At 45.9% G+C, this 14,290-nt stretch overlaps 4 pseudogenes; all 4 read right to left on the bottom strand.

Moving 5' to 3' along the window:
* Nucleotides 1–2,708: 2,708 nt before the first annotated feature.
* On the bottom strand, nt 2,709–2,827 carry LOC143931061 (5S ribosomal RNA; annotated as a pseudogene).
* Nucleotides 2,828–5,116: 2,289 nt separating this feature from the next.
* Nucleotides 5,117–5,235, bottom strand: LOC143932310 (5S ribosomal RNA; annotated as a pseudogene).
* A 4,160-nt stretch (nt 5,236–9,395) lies between these two features.
* LOC143931301 (5S ribosomal RNA) lies at nt 9,396–9,514 on the bottom strand (annotated as a pseudogene).
* A 744-nt stretch (nt 9,515–10,258) lies between these two features.
* On the bottom strand, nt 10,259–10,377 carry LOC143931629 (5S ribosomal RNA; annotated as a pseudogene).
* Nucleotides 10,378–14,290: the final 3,913 nt, after the last annotated feature.

The following is a 14,290-nucleotide window of genomic DNA, read 5'->3' as shown; positions in this document are numbered from 1 at the left end:
GTGCTGCACCGGGACTTTATTTGGGCGTGCAAACCGCCCAGAGCCCGTTTGCAATTGCTTGCCAGACCAAAGGACAAGGGGGGTCTGGGTCTCCCAGATCTCAGACAATACTACAGAGTGACTCTGCTAGCGAGAGTCGTTGATTGGCATTGTAATGGCCCACACAAGCAGTGGGTGGAGATGGAGATTGAGGATGGATCCATTCCCCTATTGACCTCCCCGTGGCTCCTGTCCTCCCTACCAAAAGACCTCAGAGGTCACCCCGTAGTGGGAGCTACGTTGGCTGTTGTGCGGAGGTTGTTCCGCTGCACACACATTGCTCCCCTGCCATCACCAATGACTCCGGTTATAGGTAATCCAGACTTCCCACCGGGATTTACCAACAAGAAACCGCGACAGTTGACAGTGGTGGGGAAACAGCGTCTGGGAGAGGTGTGGCCCTCGGGAGGGCTCCCGACCACGCAAACTGTCGCCGAGCTTTCTGACCCTCTGCTTGACTTGTTTAGTGCTTATCAACTTCGTCACTTTCTTCTGGCCATACAAAGGGCCCCCTACACTCCTAGAGACCTGACACCCTATGAATCCATCTGTCACAAAAGGGAACCTGTGCGACACACCCTCTCCCTCCTGTACAACCTATTGAGTAGTCAGGAGGAGGAGTCGACCCCCACCATTTATCCACAAATGGGAGAGGGACTTAGGCATCACATTTACCCCACAACAGATAGGGAAGATCCTGACCTTAGTACATAAAGCTTCCATCGCAAACCAATATCAAGAATAAGGATACAAGATAGTCTCACGCTGGTATAGAGTCCCATACCTTCTGAATAAAATGAATAGATCGATCCCGGATGTTTGTTGGAGGTGCAATTCAGATACGGGGACCATGGGACACATTTTCTGGGCATGCCCGGCCTTGAGGAACTTTTGGGTGGAGGTGACCGGGACGATAAAAAAACTCTCAGAAATGTAGATATCGCAGACAACCCAGCAGCGTGCCTTCTACACTTGACCAAACAGCCTGTTCGAAAATACAAAAAAACCCTCACGATGCAACTCCTGAACGCCGCCCGGGCCTGCATTCCCACACTGTGGAGGCAGCCTCAGCCCCCATCCAAGGTGCTGTGGTATTCCAAAGTCAATCATATTCTCCGGATGGAAGAATTGACCGCCACCCTTCACAACACTGAAGAGGCATTTAGTGTTACATGGAGGCCCTGGAGGTATTTTACTGGTAATTGAGACTACATTCGGGAGGTGAGCAGCGCCCCTGTCCCAGAAAAAGACTGAACATCTAACGTTTACCTACGTAGGCCATGTCTGCCCTGGGTGGCATTCCCCCCCCCTCCCTTTTTGTCTTTATTTTTCCTTTTTTTCCCCGCCGCCATCCCCCCCCCTCCTCTCTCTCCGTCTTTGCACTCTTTTCTTCCCCCGTCCTCCCTTTTGACTATGCCTTGTCTCCTTACTAGCCTTTGGGACCCAGAAGAACCCCAGGGTTCTGGACACGACCGGCTCATATTTTACTCTGGTTCACATAGGTCATGATAAGCTGGCTCGCGGTGGTCCCAGTTGTTCTCCATGATTACATTTGTCCGAACGGAGCTGCATTAGTTATACTGTACTACATGTCGGAGGTGGGGTTTCTCTCTTTTCTGCATGAAACTCTAGGACTCCCCTCTGAGAACCCAGAGTTATTTGGCTGCCTATTTTTTGTTACCATGTAATTGTGACCCTGGGTCATGCTGTATAGTTGACTGTTATATTTATGTTGTTCTACTTATACTTAATAAAAGAATAAAACAAAAAATAAGTCAATGCCAACAACTTAAAAAAAAGCCTATGGCATCGAGAAATCCCAGGCGGTCTCCCATCCAGGTACTAACCAGGTCCCAACCCTGCTTAGCCTTTGAGATCAAATGAGATTTGGCTCTTTCAGGCTGATGCAGCCATAGTAGATTTTTTCAGGCATGCTCAACCCTCTTGACAAACGCCAAGATGGTCACCTTGGGAAACAAACAAAAAAAACAAGTCAAGGCCAACAACATAGAAAGAAGCCTACCGCACCGAGTATTTCCAGGCGGTCTCCCATCCAGGTATTAACAAGGCACGACCCTTTCTAGCCTCTGAGATCAGCGGAGATTGGGCGCTTTCAGGGTGATGTGCCCATAGGCAATATCTTTGGGCACTCTCATCCCTCTCGAAAAATGCCAAGATAGTCACCCTGGGAAACAAGCGAAAAAAAACAGGTCAACGCCAACAACATAAAAAGAAGAATACGGCACCTGGTATTCCAAGACCGTCTCCCATTCAAGTACTAACTAGGCCCAACCCTTCTTAGCCTCTGAGATCAGAAGAGATAGGGTGCTTTCAGGGTGATGCGGCTGTAAGCGATCTCTTTAGGCACTCTCAACCCTCTTGACAAATGCCAAGATGATCACTTTGGGAAACAAGCGAAAAAAACAGGTCAACACCAACAACATAAAAATAAGCCTGTGGCATCTGGAAAACCCAGGCGGTCTCCCATCCAGGTACAAACCAGGCCCAACCCTGCTTAGCCTCTGAGACCAAACGAGATTGGGCGCTTTCAGGGTGTTGTGCTCCTAGGCAATTTCTTTGTGCACTCTCAACCCTCTTGACACATGCCAAGATGGTCACCTTGGGAAACAAGGGGAAAAAAACAGGTCAACGCCGACAACACAATGAGAAGCCTACGGCACCTGGTATTCCCAAGCTGTCTCCCATCCAGGTACTAACCAGGCCCATCGCTGCTTAGCCTCTGAGATCAGATGAGATTGGGCTCTTTCAGGGTGATTTGGCCGTAGGCACTCTCTTTGGGCACTCTGAAGCCTCTTGACAAAGGCCAAGATGGTCACCTTGGGAAACAAGCTAAAAAAAACAGGTCAAAGCCAACAACATAAAAATAAGCCAAGAAGAAAACATATGCGTATTGGTAGGGCAATGCTATTGTGACCGAAATTGCGGGGAGGTATTGGCTTCCCGGACCCTGCTCTATATTACACAGCGACGCACATGAAACCGGTGGTTGACTGGTGCCGGTGTTCTGCCATATACTGTCCGGCCATGATATAGTGTCTGCGCCGTACTGCGCATGCGCACTACGGAGCAGACGAAGCTTCGGAAAATCTCTGAAGCTGAACGGCACCTGCGCGGTGAGTGGAGGTGGTAGCCCCACCATCCAAACGGACATAGGGTTGTGAATATTAGAGGGCCCCTCGCAGGCGAGCTTTGCTCGCCACGCTTCGGGCTCAGCCTCGCTGCGCTCGGCTCTTTTATATTCTTACTCTATGTCCACTTGGATAGTAGGGATAGAACCTGGACTCAGTGCGCAGGCGCCGTTCATGCTCGGCAATTTTCAGAATCTGTGTTGCTGTGTACTGCACATGCGCAGTACACAGCGGACACTATGCGATGGGGGACCATATGTGATAAGACACCGGCATGGGGAACTGAAGCTATGGGTCAAGCTAGAGCAGGAGATGGCGTGGGTTCCACTGGCTGGTCTGCCTTGGGCGGGGAGGCCATTGGAGCCCTGTGTGACTACTCACCCGTTAATTGGCCCCTCGCTCGCCGAGATGGATAGTTTTTTTCACCTTTCCCACCTGACTAACTTCCCTTCTCCTATGACCCCAATTATTGGACATCCTAGATTCCCTCCGGGCCTGTCTGACCAGGCCTTTACCAGGCAAGCCCCGAAAGGGCTTCTGAAGAGCAGCCCTATTTCTTGGACCCACGGGCTTGATTCCCATGGGGACCATACTGCTAGAGCAAGTACCTGTTGCAATGGATAGCTGGAGAGCTAGACAGCTAATCCATTTCCTCGGATCACTTCTTCTCTAGACAATTCCACCCCTTCGAGGAACTTTGCCTGGATGATGGCCCAATTCGTGGTTCCCTCTCTAGGTCCTACCAAATCCTGACAGACGCACAATCCTCCACGGATCCACCCTTCCTAGCTAAATGGAAAAGGGACTTACAAACTACATTCTCCAAACCACAGAAGGACAGAATACTCTTTTTCGCCCATAAGTCGTCACTCTGCAGTAAATATCAGGAGATCTCATATAAGCTGATCACACGCTGGTATCGTACACCGGTGGTGTTGGCCAAAATATTCCCAGGTCAATCTGACCGCTGCTGTCACTGTGAGCAACAGGCTGGCACCATTCTCCACATTTTTTGGGAATGCCCTAAATTACAAACATTCTGGCAGCCTGTCCTGAGACTCATCCACAAGTTCACAGACATTTCCTTAGCCAATGATCCCGCAGCAGTTCTTCTCAATCTAACTCCTATGTCGAGAAAGCGTTATCATAAGTCCTTACTTAAACATCTCCTCAATGCTAGCTGGGCCTGCATCCCAAGTCAGTGGAAAGAGCAATCTGCTCCAATGGTGACCCAGTGGTTCGCAAGGGTAAATGATATTGAACGAATGGAAGACCTGACTGCCACAATGAGGGATAAAACGGAGGAGCATGGGAACAGATGGTTCTACTGGACCCAGTTTCGCTTTTCGGAAGAATACCTCCGCGAGACATAGTAAGCTCATGGTGATCGTTGGAAATCGCTGTTCCAAACGTTGGACAGCTGATGAGCTGGTGAGCCGAGGGCGTCTCTTGCTCCCTGGGAGGGGTGGGGTCCCACCCTATCCACTCTACCCACGACACCCCCTTACCCCTTCTTTTCCTTTTCTGCCATTTCCTTCCCCAATCTTCTCTTTCCCCTTCTCCCTCCTTTCAGTTCTACTATTTCCCTTCTTAACTCAAAAAAGGAAAAGAAAATGTATTTGTTCCGACCCCATTTGACTACTACACAATACTCTTCCCCTATCTATGGATATCTAAACTCTTCGAGGGTAGCAGGGCTAGTATCAATAATATTTTAAGTGGTAGAGGATCCCAACGAGATGGAGCTTTAATCTCATCTTCATATGACCGCAAAGCTGTACACGTGCTATTCTCCTCGAACTTCTTACCATTGGCTCTGATATCCATGCAATATGATCGTTTGTTTGTAACTATTTGTATCACACATTCTGTGAAGTTGCCTTTGCATTGTATGTCGCATACTACTAAATAAAAAAAAGAAAAAAAAAAGCCTATGGCACCTGGTATTCCCAGGCGGTCTCCCATCCAGGTACTAACCAGGCCCGACACTGTTTAGCATCCAAGATCAGACGAGATTGGGTGCTTTCAGGGTGATGGGGCCATAGGTGATCTCTTCGGGCACTCTCAACCCTCTTGACAAACGCCAAGATGGTCACCTTGGGAAACAAGTGAAAAAAAAAAAACAGGTCAATGTCAACAACATAAAAAGAAGAATACGGCACCTGGTATTCCAACGCCATCTCCCATCCAGGTACTAACTAGGCCCAACCCTTCTTAGCCTCAGAGAAGAGAAGAGATAGGGCTCTTTCAGGGTGATGCTGCTGTAAGCGATCTCTTTGGGCACTCTCAACCCTCTTGACAAATGCCAAGATGGTCACCTTGGGAAACAAGCAAAAAAAAAAAACGAATCAACGCCAACAACATAAAAAGAAGCCTACAGGTACTAACCAGGCCCGACTCGTCTTAGCCTCCAAGATCAGACGAGATTGGGTGCTTTCAGAGTGATGTGGCCATAGGCAATCTCTTCAGGCACTCTCAACCCGCTTTACTCCACGCCGCCGGCAGCGGTACGAGTGAACGAGTGGTGCTCGGACTCTTTCCCCATAACTAATGGGACGAGGCAGGGGTGCCCTCTGTCTCCCCTCATTTTTATTCTGACACTGGAACCACTTATGTGTCACGTTCGGAATGACCCGAATATTACTGGCATATCCAAACCCTCGGCACACCACACCACAAAATTGCGGCGTACGCTGACGATCTAATTTTTTCCGTCTCCAATCCACACATTTTGCTTCCCAATATACTTGCGTCTCTACAGCGATACGGCAGCCTATCAAACTATAAAATCAATTGCGCCAAGTCAGCTGTATTGAATATATCTGTCCCGGATGGTGAGGCCAAGAGGCTCCGCTCCTCTTAATTTTGTCCCTCTCCTGGATAGACTGAAATCTGATTTGGGAAACTGGCATGCTTTAACACTGACCTGGTTCGGTAATGCATTCAAAATGACGGCCCTCCCGCGGATCTTATACATGTTCCAGACATTACCGATCTGGTTACCCCCAATTTTTTTCAGACAACTCAGGTGCTGCTCCGGGACTTTATTTGGGCGCGCAAACCGCCCAGAGCCCGTTTGCAATTGCTTGCCAGACCAAAGGACAAGGGGGGTCTGGGTCTCCCAGATCTCAGACAATACTACAGAGTGACTCTGCTAGCGAGAGTCGTTGATTGGCATTGTAATGGCCCACACAAGCAGTGGGTGGAGATGGAGATTGAGGATGGATCTATTCCCCTATTGACCTCCCCGTGGCTCCTGTCCTCCCTACCAAAAGACCTCAGAGGTCACCCCGTAGTAGGAGCTACATTGGCTGTTGTGCGGAGGTTGTTCCGCTGCACACACATTGCTCCCCTGCCATCACCAATGACTCCGGTTATAGGTTATCCAGACTTCCCACCGGGATTTACCAGCAAGAAACTGCGACAGTTGACAGTGGTGGGGAAACAGCGTCTGGGAGAGGTGTGGCCCTCGGGAGGGCTCCCGACCACGCAAACTGTCGCCGAGCTTTCTGACCCTCCGCTTGACTTGTTTAGTGCTTATCAACTTCGTCACTTTCTTCTGGCCATACAAAGGGCCCCCTACACTCCTAGAGACCTGACACCCTATGAATCCATCTGTCACAAAAGGGAACCTGTGCGACACACCCTCTCCCTCCTGTACAACCTATTGAGTAGTCAGGAGGAGGAGTCGACCCCCACCATTTATCCACAAATGGGACAGGGACTTAGGCATCACATTTACCCCACAACAGATAGGGATGATCCTGACCTTAGTACATAAAGCTTCCATCGCAAACCAATATCAAGAATCAGGATACAAGATAGTCTCACGCTGGTATAGAGTCCCATACCTTCTGAATAAAATGGATAGATCGATCCCGGATGTTTGTTGGAGGTGAAATTCAGATACGGGGACCATGGGACACCTTTTCTGGGCATGCCCGGCCTTGAGGAACTTTTGGGTTCCCAGCAGCGTGCCTTCTACACTTGACCGAACAGCCTGTTCGAAAATACAAAAAAACCCTCACGATGCAACTCCTGAATGCTGCCCGGGCCTGCATTCCCGCACTGTGGAGGCAGCCTCAGCCCCCATCCAAGGTGCTGTGGTATTCCAAAGTCAATCATATTCTCCGGATGGAAGAATTGACCGCCACCCTTCACAACACTGAAGAGGCATTTAGTGTTACATGGAGGCCCTGGAGGTATTTTACTGGTACTCGAGACTACGTTCGGGAGGTGAGCAGTGCCTCTGTCCCAGAAAATGACTGAACATCTAACGTTTACCTACGTAGGCCATGTCTGCCCTGGGTGGCATTCCCCCCCTCCCTTTTTGTCTTTATTTTTCTTTTTTTTCCCGCCGCCATCCCCCCAACTCCTCTCTCTCTGTCTTTGCACTCTCTTCTTCCCCCGTCCTCCCTTTTGACTATGCCTTGTCTCCTTACTAGCCTTCGGGACCCAGAAGAACCCCAGGGTTCTGGACATGACCGGCTCATATTTTACTCTGGTTCACGTAGGTCATGATAAGCTGGCTCGCTGTGGTCCCAGTTGTTCTCCATGATTACATTTGTCTGAACGGAGCTGCACTACTCCGTTACTCAGTAGTTCTGTACTACATGTCGGAGGTGGGGTTTCTCTCTTTTCTGCATGAAACCGTAGGACTCCCCTCTGAGAACCCAGAGTTATTTGGCTGCCTATGTTTTGTTACCATGTAATTGTGACCCTGGGTCATGCTGTATGGTTGACTGTTATATTTATGTTCTACTTAATAAAAGAATAATAAAATTAAAAAAAATAAGTCAATGCCAACAACTTAAAACTAAAGCCTATGGCATCGAGAAATCCCAGGCGGTCTCCCATCCAGGTTCTAACCAGGTCCCAACCCTGCTTAGCCTCTGAGATCAAATGCACGCTCAACCCTCTTGACAAACGCCAAGATGGTCACCTTGGGAAACAAACAAAAAAAACAAGTCAACAACATAAAAAGAAGCCTGCAGCATTTGGAAAACCCAGGCGATCTCCCATCCAGGTACAAACCAGGCCCAAATTAAAACAAAAAAGTGTGGCGCTTAGGTGGCAACAAACCACATGAACCAGTAAGGCACTAATTCAAGCAAATGAAATTACATACACTTCAAAAAAAAGAAATTATGTGTAAATTCCGTTGTATATTAAGAGATTTTACTCCCAGGTGGAAGAGTGCATGAACCTCATGCACACAAAAGGTTAAGGTAAATAAAATTAATTTAACATATACAGTCCATCAAGTGAACGTCTAACAGTCCTTGAAATGTGTAATATCAATCACAATTCCAAACTTGAGGTGACGTGAAAAAAGGTGAAATTCAACTTCTGATGTGTAGAATACCACCACCACCGTGATAAAGAAGGGGAGAGGAGGCTTACCAAATGACGTGGACTCAGAGGAAGGCTTACACCTCTCGAGTCATATGGGCCTGTAGGTTAGCAAACCAGATAATCATACATCTAGTATGTAATCTCCCGCAAGTCTTCAGGTCATGAAATCATCTGTAGCGATCCTCCTATAGTGCTCATCCCACGAAAATAGGGGGCTCAGGTATCAAAGACCATGGAAGTAGAAAACTAGCATAGCGTGATACCGTTTTAACATCCAATTCATTAAAAAATAATAATAAAATTACACTCACATTTGGTTCAATCGTAATAACATAGTCAGAAAGTAGCGATGTCTGTAAGGGGGTCCACCCAAACCAGGCCCAGGCCCAGGGTCCTCTACAAACCAGGCCCAACCCTGCTTAGCCTCTGAGACCAAACGAGATTGGGCGCTTTCAGGGTGTTGTGCCTGTAGGCAATTTCTTTGTGCACTCTCAACCCTCTTGACAAATGCCAAGATGTTCACCTTGGGAAACAAGGGAAAAAAAACAGGCCAAAGCCAACAACATAAAAAGAATCCTACGGCATCCGGTATTCCCAGGAGATCTCCCAATCAAGACACTAACCAGGCCAGATCCTTCTATGTCACCTGGTCTTCCCAGGCAGTCTCCCATCCAGGTACTAACCAGGCCTGACGCTGCTAAGCCTCTGAAATCAGACGAGATCGGGTGCTTTCAGGGTGATGTGGCCGTAAGCGTTCTCTTCAAGACACGCCCAACCCTCTTGACAAACGCCAAGATGGTCGCCTTGAGAAACAAGCGAAATAAACAGTTCAAACCCAACAACAGAAAAAGAAGCCTATGGCACCTGGTATTCCCAGGCGGTCTCCCATCCAGGTACTAACCAGGCCCGACACTGTTTAGCCTCTGAGATCAGATGAGATTGGGCGCTTTCAGGGTGATGGGGCCGTATGTGATCTCTTTGGGCACTCTCAACCCTCTTGTTAAACGCCAAGATGGTCACCTTGGTAAACAAGCGAAAATAAACAGGTAAACGCCAACAACATAAAAAGAAGCCTACAGCACCTGGTATTCACAGATGGTCTCCCATACAGGTATTAACCAGGCCGTACACTGCTAGGCCTCCGAGATCAGATGAGATTGTGCGCTTTCATTCAGGGTGATGTGGCCATAGGTGTTCTATTTAGACACTCTCAACCCTCTTGACAAATACCAAGATGGTTATCTTGGCAAACAAGTGAAAAAAAATAGGTCAACGCCAACAACATAGACCCTGGCGAGACCGCCAGGGTCTATGTTGTTGGCGTTGACCTATTTTTTTTATTGACCCATCTGACCCAGACCCTGCTTAGCCTCTGAGATTGGGCGCTTTCAGGGTGATGTGACCTCAGGCAAACGCTTTAGGACATACTCAAAACTCTTGACTGATGCTAAAATGGTCACCTTGGGAAACAAGCGAAAGAAAAACAGGTCAAAGCCAACAATATAAAAAGATTCCTACGGCACCTTTAATTAGGTACTATCCAGGCCGGACCCTGCTTAGCCTCTGAGATCAGATGAGAATGGGCGCATTCAGGGGGATGTGGCCGTAGGAGATTTCTTTGGGCTCTCTCAGCCCTCTTGACAAATGCCAAGATGATCACCTTGGGAAACAAGCGGAAAAAAAAAAAACATGTCAACGCCAACAACATAAAAAGAATCCTACGGCACCTGGTATTCCCAGTTGGTCTCCCATCCAGTTACTAATCAGGCCCGACAATGCTTAGCCTCTGAGATCAGACAAGATCAGGCACTTTCAAGGTGATGGGGCCATAGGCGATCTCTTCAGGCACTCTCAACCATCTTGACAAATGCCAACATGGTCATCTTGGGAAACAAGCGAAAAAAACCAAGTCATTGCCAACATTGGAGGCTAAGCAGGGTTGGGCAATCAGTTTCCTTGCCTGAAATAGGCATCTCAGAACTGCCATCTGGCTACTTCCCGGGTTTCCAACTCCTTCAACTAATCCCAGGAGACAATACCTCGCCTCCATCCTGGTGGAGGTTCCAAACACCCGATCAATGGTTCCTGTCACCTCTGTCCAGTAGCCGATCAACTTCGGGCATCTCCAAAACATGTGCATCATGTCTCCCCCCATGTTCCCGCACTGGGGGCAACTTGCGTCCGGCCGTTCAGCCAAACTGAAAAAGTTTACGAGCAGCATAATAGGTTCTATATAATAAGAACAGATGTGACATCCTCTGTGAGGTGAGCCACAATTCACCACAGGCAGGATTCCTGTGGCCAATTATAGCTCAGGGGGGTTAGTACACACCGCACACTATATAAGGCCGCCAGCGCGGCGGCCTTGTATAGTGTGTTGCGGTGGTCAGGGAAAGAGGACGATAGGCAGGGACAGTGTCTTTACTGCTTGGGAACCTAGCACTGTTACAGTGGGTGTTATGTGCCTCCTGCACAGTACACACCTGAAGCTACCCTTTATTACTGCTGTTCAATTTCTGCAATACATGCATCTGCAGTGCAGAAGTTAGAGTGGGTGTTGTGTGCCTCCTGCACGGTATACACCTTATTGCTGGTGTTCTGTTTCTGTAATACAGGAACCTAGCACTGTTACAGTGCTAGGGTGTACAGAGAAGCTGGTATATATAGAAGACTACAGCATACAGAAGAAAGGCTAGTGAATACAGAATACAGACTCGTGTATGTAGATAGCCTTGAGTATACAGAGATGCTAGAGTAAACAGTGAGGCTGGGGTACACAGAGAGGCTAGTTTAAAGAGAAGCTAGTATATACAAAGAGGGTTAGTGTATATAGAGAGGTTAGTGTATAGAGAGAGTCGAGTGTATACAGAAAGGACAGTGCATATAGAGAAGCTAGTGTATACAGAAGACAGGCTTGGGTAAACATCAAAGCTGACATTCTATACAGAAGACTGGGTAGTGTATACAGAGAGTCTAGTGGGTACAGAAGAAAGGCTGGTGTATTCTAGCTAGTTTTTACAGTCTAGTGTATACAGAAGACAGGCTGTGGTATACAGAGAGTTTAGTGTATTCAGAGAGTCTAGTGTATACAGTCGGCGATTGTATACATAAGACTGGCTAGTTTGCACAGTGTTTACAGAGATGCAAGGGTGTACAGAGAACCTGGTATATATAGAAGACTACAGCATACAGAAGAAAGGCTAGTGAATACAGAATACAGACTCGTGTATGTAGATAGGCTTGAGTATACAGAGATGCTAGAGTAAACAGTGAGGCTGGGGTACACAGAGAGGCTAGTTTAAAGAGAAGCTAGTATATACAAAGATGTTAGTGTATATAGAGAGTTTAGTGTATAGAGAGAGTCGAGTGTATACAGATAGAGAGACTAGCATATAGAGAGACTAGTGTATACAGAAGACAGGCTTGGGTATACATCCAAGCTATTAGTGTATACAGAAGACTGGGTAGTGTATACAGAGATTCTAGTGGGTACAGAAGACAGGCTGGTGTATTCTAGCTAGTTTTTACATTCTAGTGTATACAGAAGACAGGCTGTGGTATACAGAGGGTTTAGTGTATTACAGAGATGCAAGGGTGTACAGAGAAGCTAGTATATACAGAAGACTACAGAATACAGAAGAAAGGCTAGTGAATACAAAATAAAGGCTGGCTTCTACGGAGTGGCTAGTGTATGCAGAACACTATCTAGGGTATATAGAGAGGCTAGATTATACAGAGAGGCTAGTGTATAGAGTGAAGCTATTGTATATAGAAGCCTAGTTAGTGTATACAGAGAAGCTAGTGTGTACAATAAAGAGAGACAAGTTTTTACAGAAGACAGTTTGGGGTATACAGAGATGCTAGTTTATACAGAGAGACTAATGTATACAGAAGACAGGCTAGGGCATACAGAAGACAGAAGACGGGCTAGTGTATTCAGAACATAGGCTAGTGTATATCGAAGACAGGCTATTGTAAACATGCTGGTGTATATAGAGAGGCTATAGAGAGGCTAGTGAATTTAGAGGGTAGGCTAAGTGATAACAGAAGACAATCTGGGCTATACAGAGACATTTCATCATTTCATCTAGCGCACATCTCTAATGGAGTTTGTCTCATTGCCATGTTATGCCTTTTCATTCTTATGCTAAAAATAGATTGTACTCACTACACGATTTTAATCATCCACATCAAGCATGCAATAAAACTATCATACATATAAATAAACCATGTACTCTTTTGCTCTATTTTGAATATTTGTAATTCTCCACATCAACTGTCACATTAAGTATGTGACAGTCCTGACACACCATCCTGACTTATTTTTCTTTATTTCTTATTAGAAATAGAGAGTACTATCTCAAAATCCGGTTAAATCTATTCACTTCGATTTCTACCGCTAATTGTACCGTAATGCAAAATGTTCACAAAACCATCTATTTGCTACCAGAGATGCTGCACATACTAAGAGTAATGTAACTATCGCTCGCTAACGATGTAAACAGTGTTATTGCTTTTCTGACATTAACCGAGTATCTCTGACATTAACTGAGTATCTCTCTGCACTATGATCTTAATAATAATAATAATAATAGGATTGTGTAATGCAAAGATCAACTAGTCTAATATAAGCTTTCTCATTGGTACCGGCATATCCTTTAAATTTAGACTAACGCAACTATTCTCGGCCATTTTCAAGCTAAGCTTTCAATCTCTTACCTTTGAACAGCGATACTTCCTCCCTACAATATTAAGCCTAATGTCCTATTGGTCGTCTATATTATACAACTCTCTGAAAAGCCTATATGTAGAGAATAAAACTAGTCTTACATCTTAATAAAACAGTTTTATTGCTCAACCAGTATCAGCTGGTTAGTGTAGTTAGTGTACAAATAAACGTTTCCACTGTACTATCTCTAAATCATTGTAAACCTAACCATAGTTATAATGTCTACAGCTAATTTTACGTTAAAGCAAAATTCACACAAAACCATCTTTTTAAAACCTTTACACATTAAGAGTAATGCAACCATCGCTCGCTACCTCTATGCAATAGGATTCTCTTTCCAGTGGAAACGGAAAACAGTCAGTGTAAGCCGTCTTCGTGCGTAACAAAATTAATGGAACGATTTACACGTTGGAATTTGCAAGCTACGTCAATTTACTCTTAAATAATGTACCTTTGAAACTATCCCTTGACTTTGCAACTATCCCTAGATCCCTTTTGTGTAAACACTATATCTCGACCTATATATACTGCCTCAATATTTTCCTAATTTGTTTTGCTATACTTATTATTATTATTTTTATAGAGATTACTATCTCTAAATCATTGTAATAAGTTTTAATGTCTACAGCTAATTTTACGTTAAAGCAAAAGTCACACAAAACCATCTTTTTAAAACCTTTTACACACTGCACATTAAGAGTAAACCAACCATCTCTCGCTACCTCTATGCAATAGGATTCTCTTTCTGACTCTATTTTGTGTATTACTTCTTCTCTACATTAACTGTCACACTGATAACCATTTGTAACATATAACACTTGCAACACATTTTTTAACAGCAGCAAAATGTGAGAAAAGCATTGGGCCGGTTTACTTGATTGAGAAGTGGTTGCAGTAGCAAAGCATAGCAATACAGTTTGATTACATTAATAACACATAATGCAACTATTTTACATTCACCTCATGCATACATCCTAATGTAAGCTGTCTATCACTATTAATGTTCATGGTTACTGAT

This window comes from Lithobates pipiens, unplaced genomic scaffold (assembly GCF_037356315.1).
Source record: "Lithobates pipiens isolate NorthernLeopardFrog02 unplaced genomic scaffold, aLitPip1_a1.2 Scaffold_25, whole genome shotgun sequence".
In the NCBI taxonomy this organism is placed as follows: Eukaryota; Metazoa; Chordata; class Amphibia; order Anura; family Ranidae; genus Lithobates; species Lithobates pipiens.
Note: the sequence above shows the minus strand (reverse complement) of the source record. Positions and strands in the feature narration are given on the sequence as shown.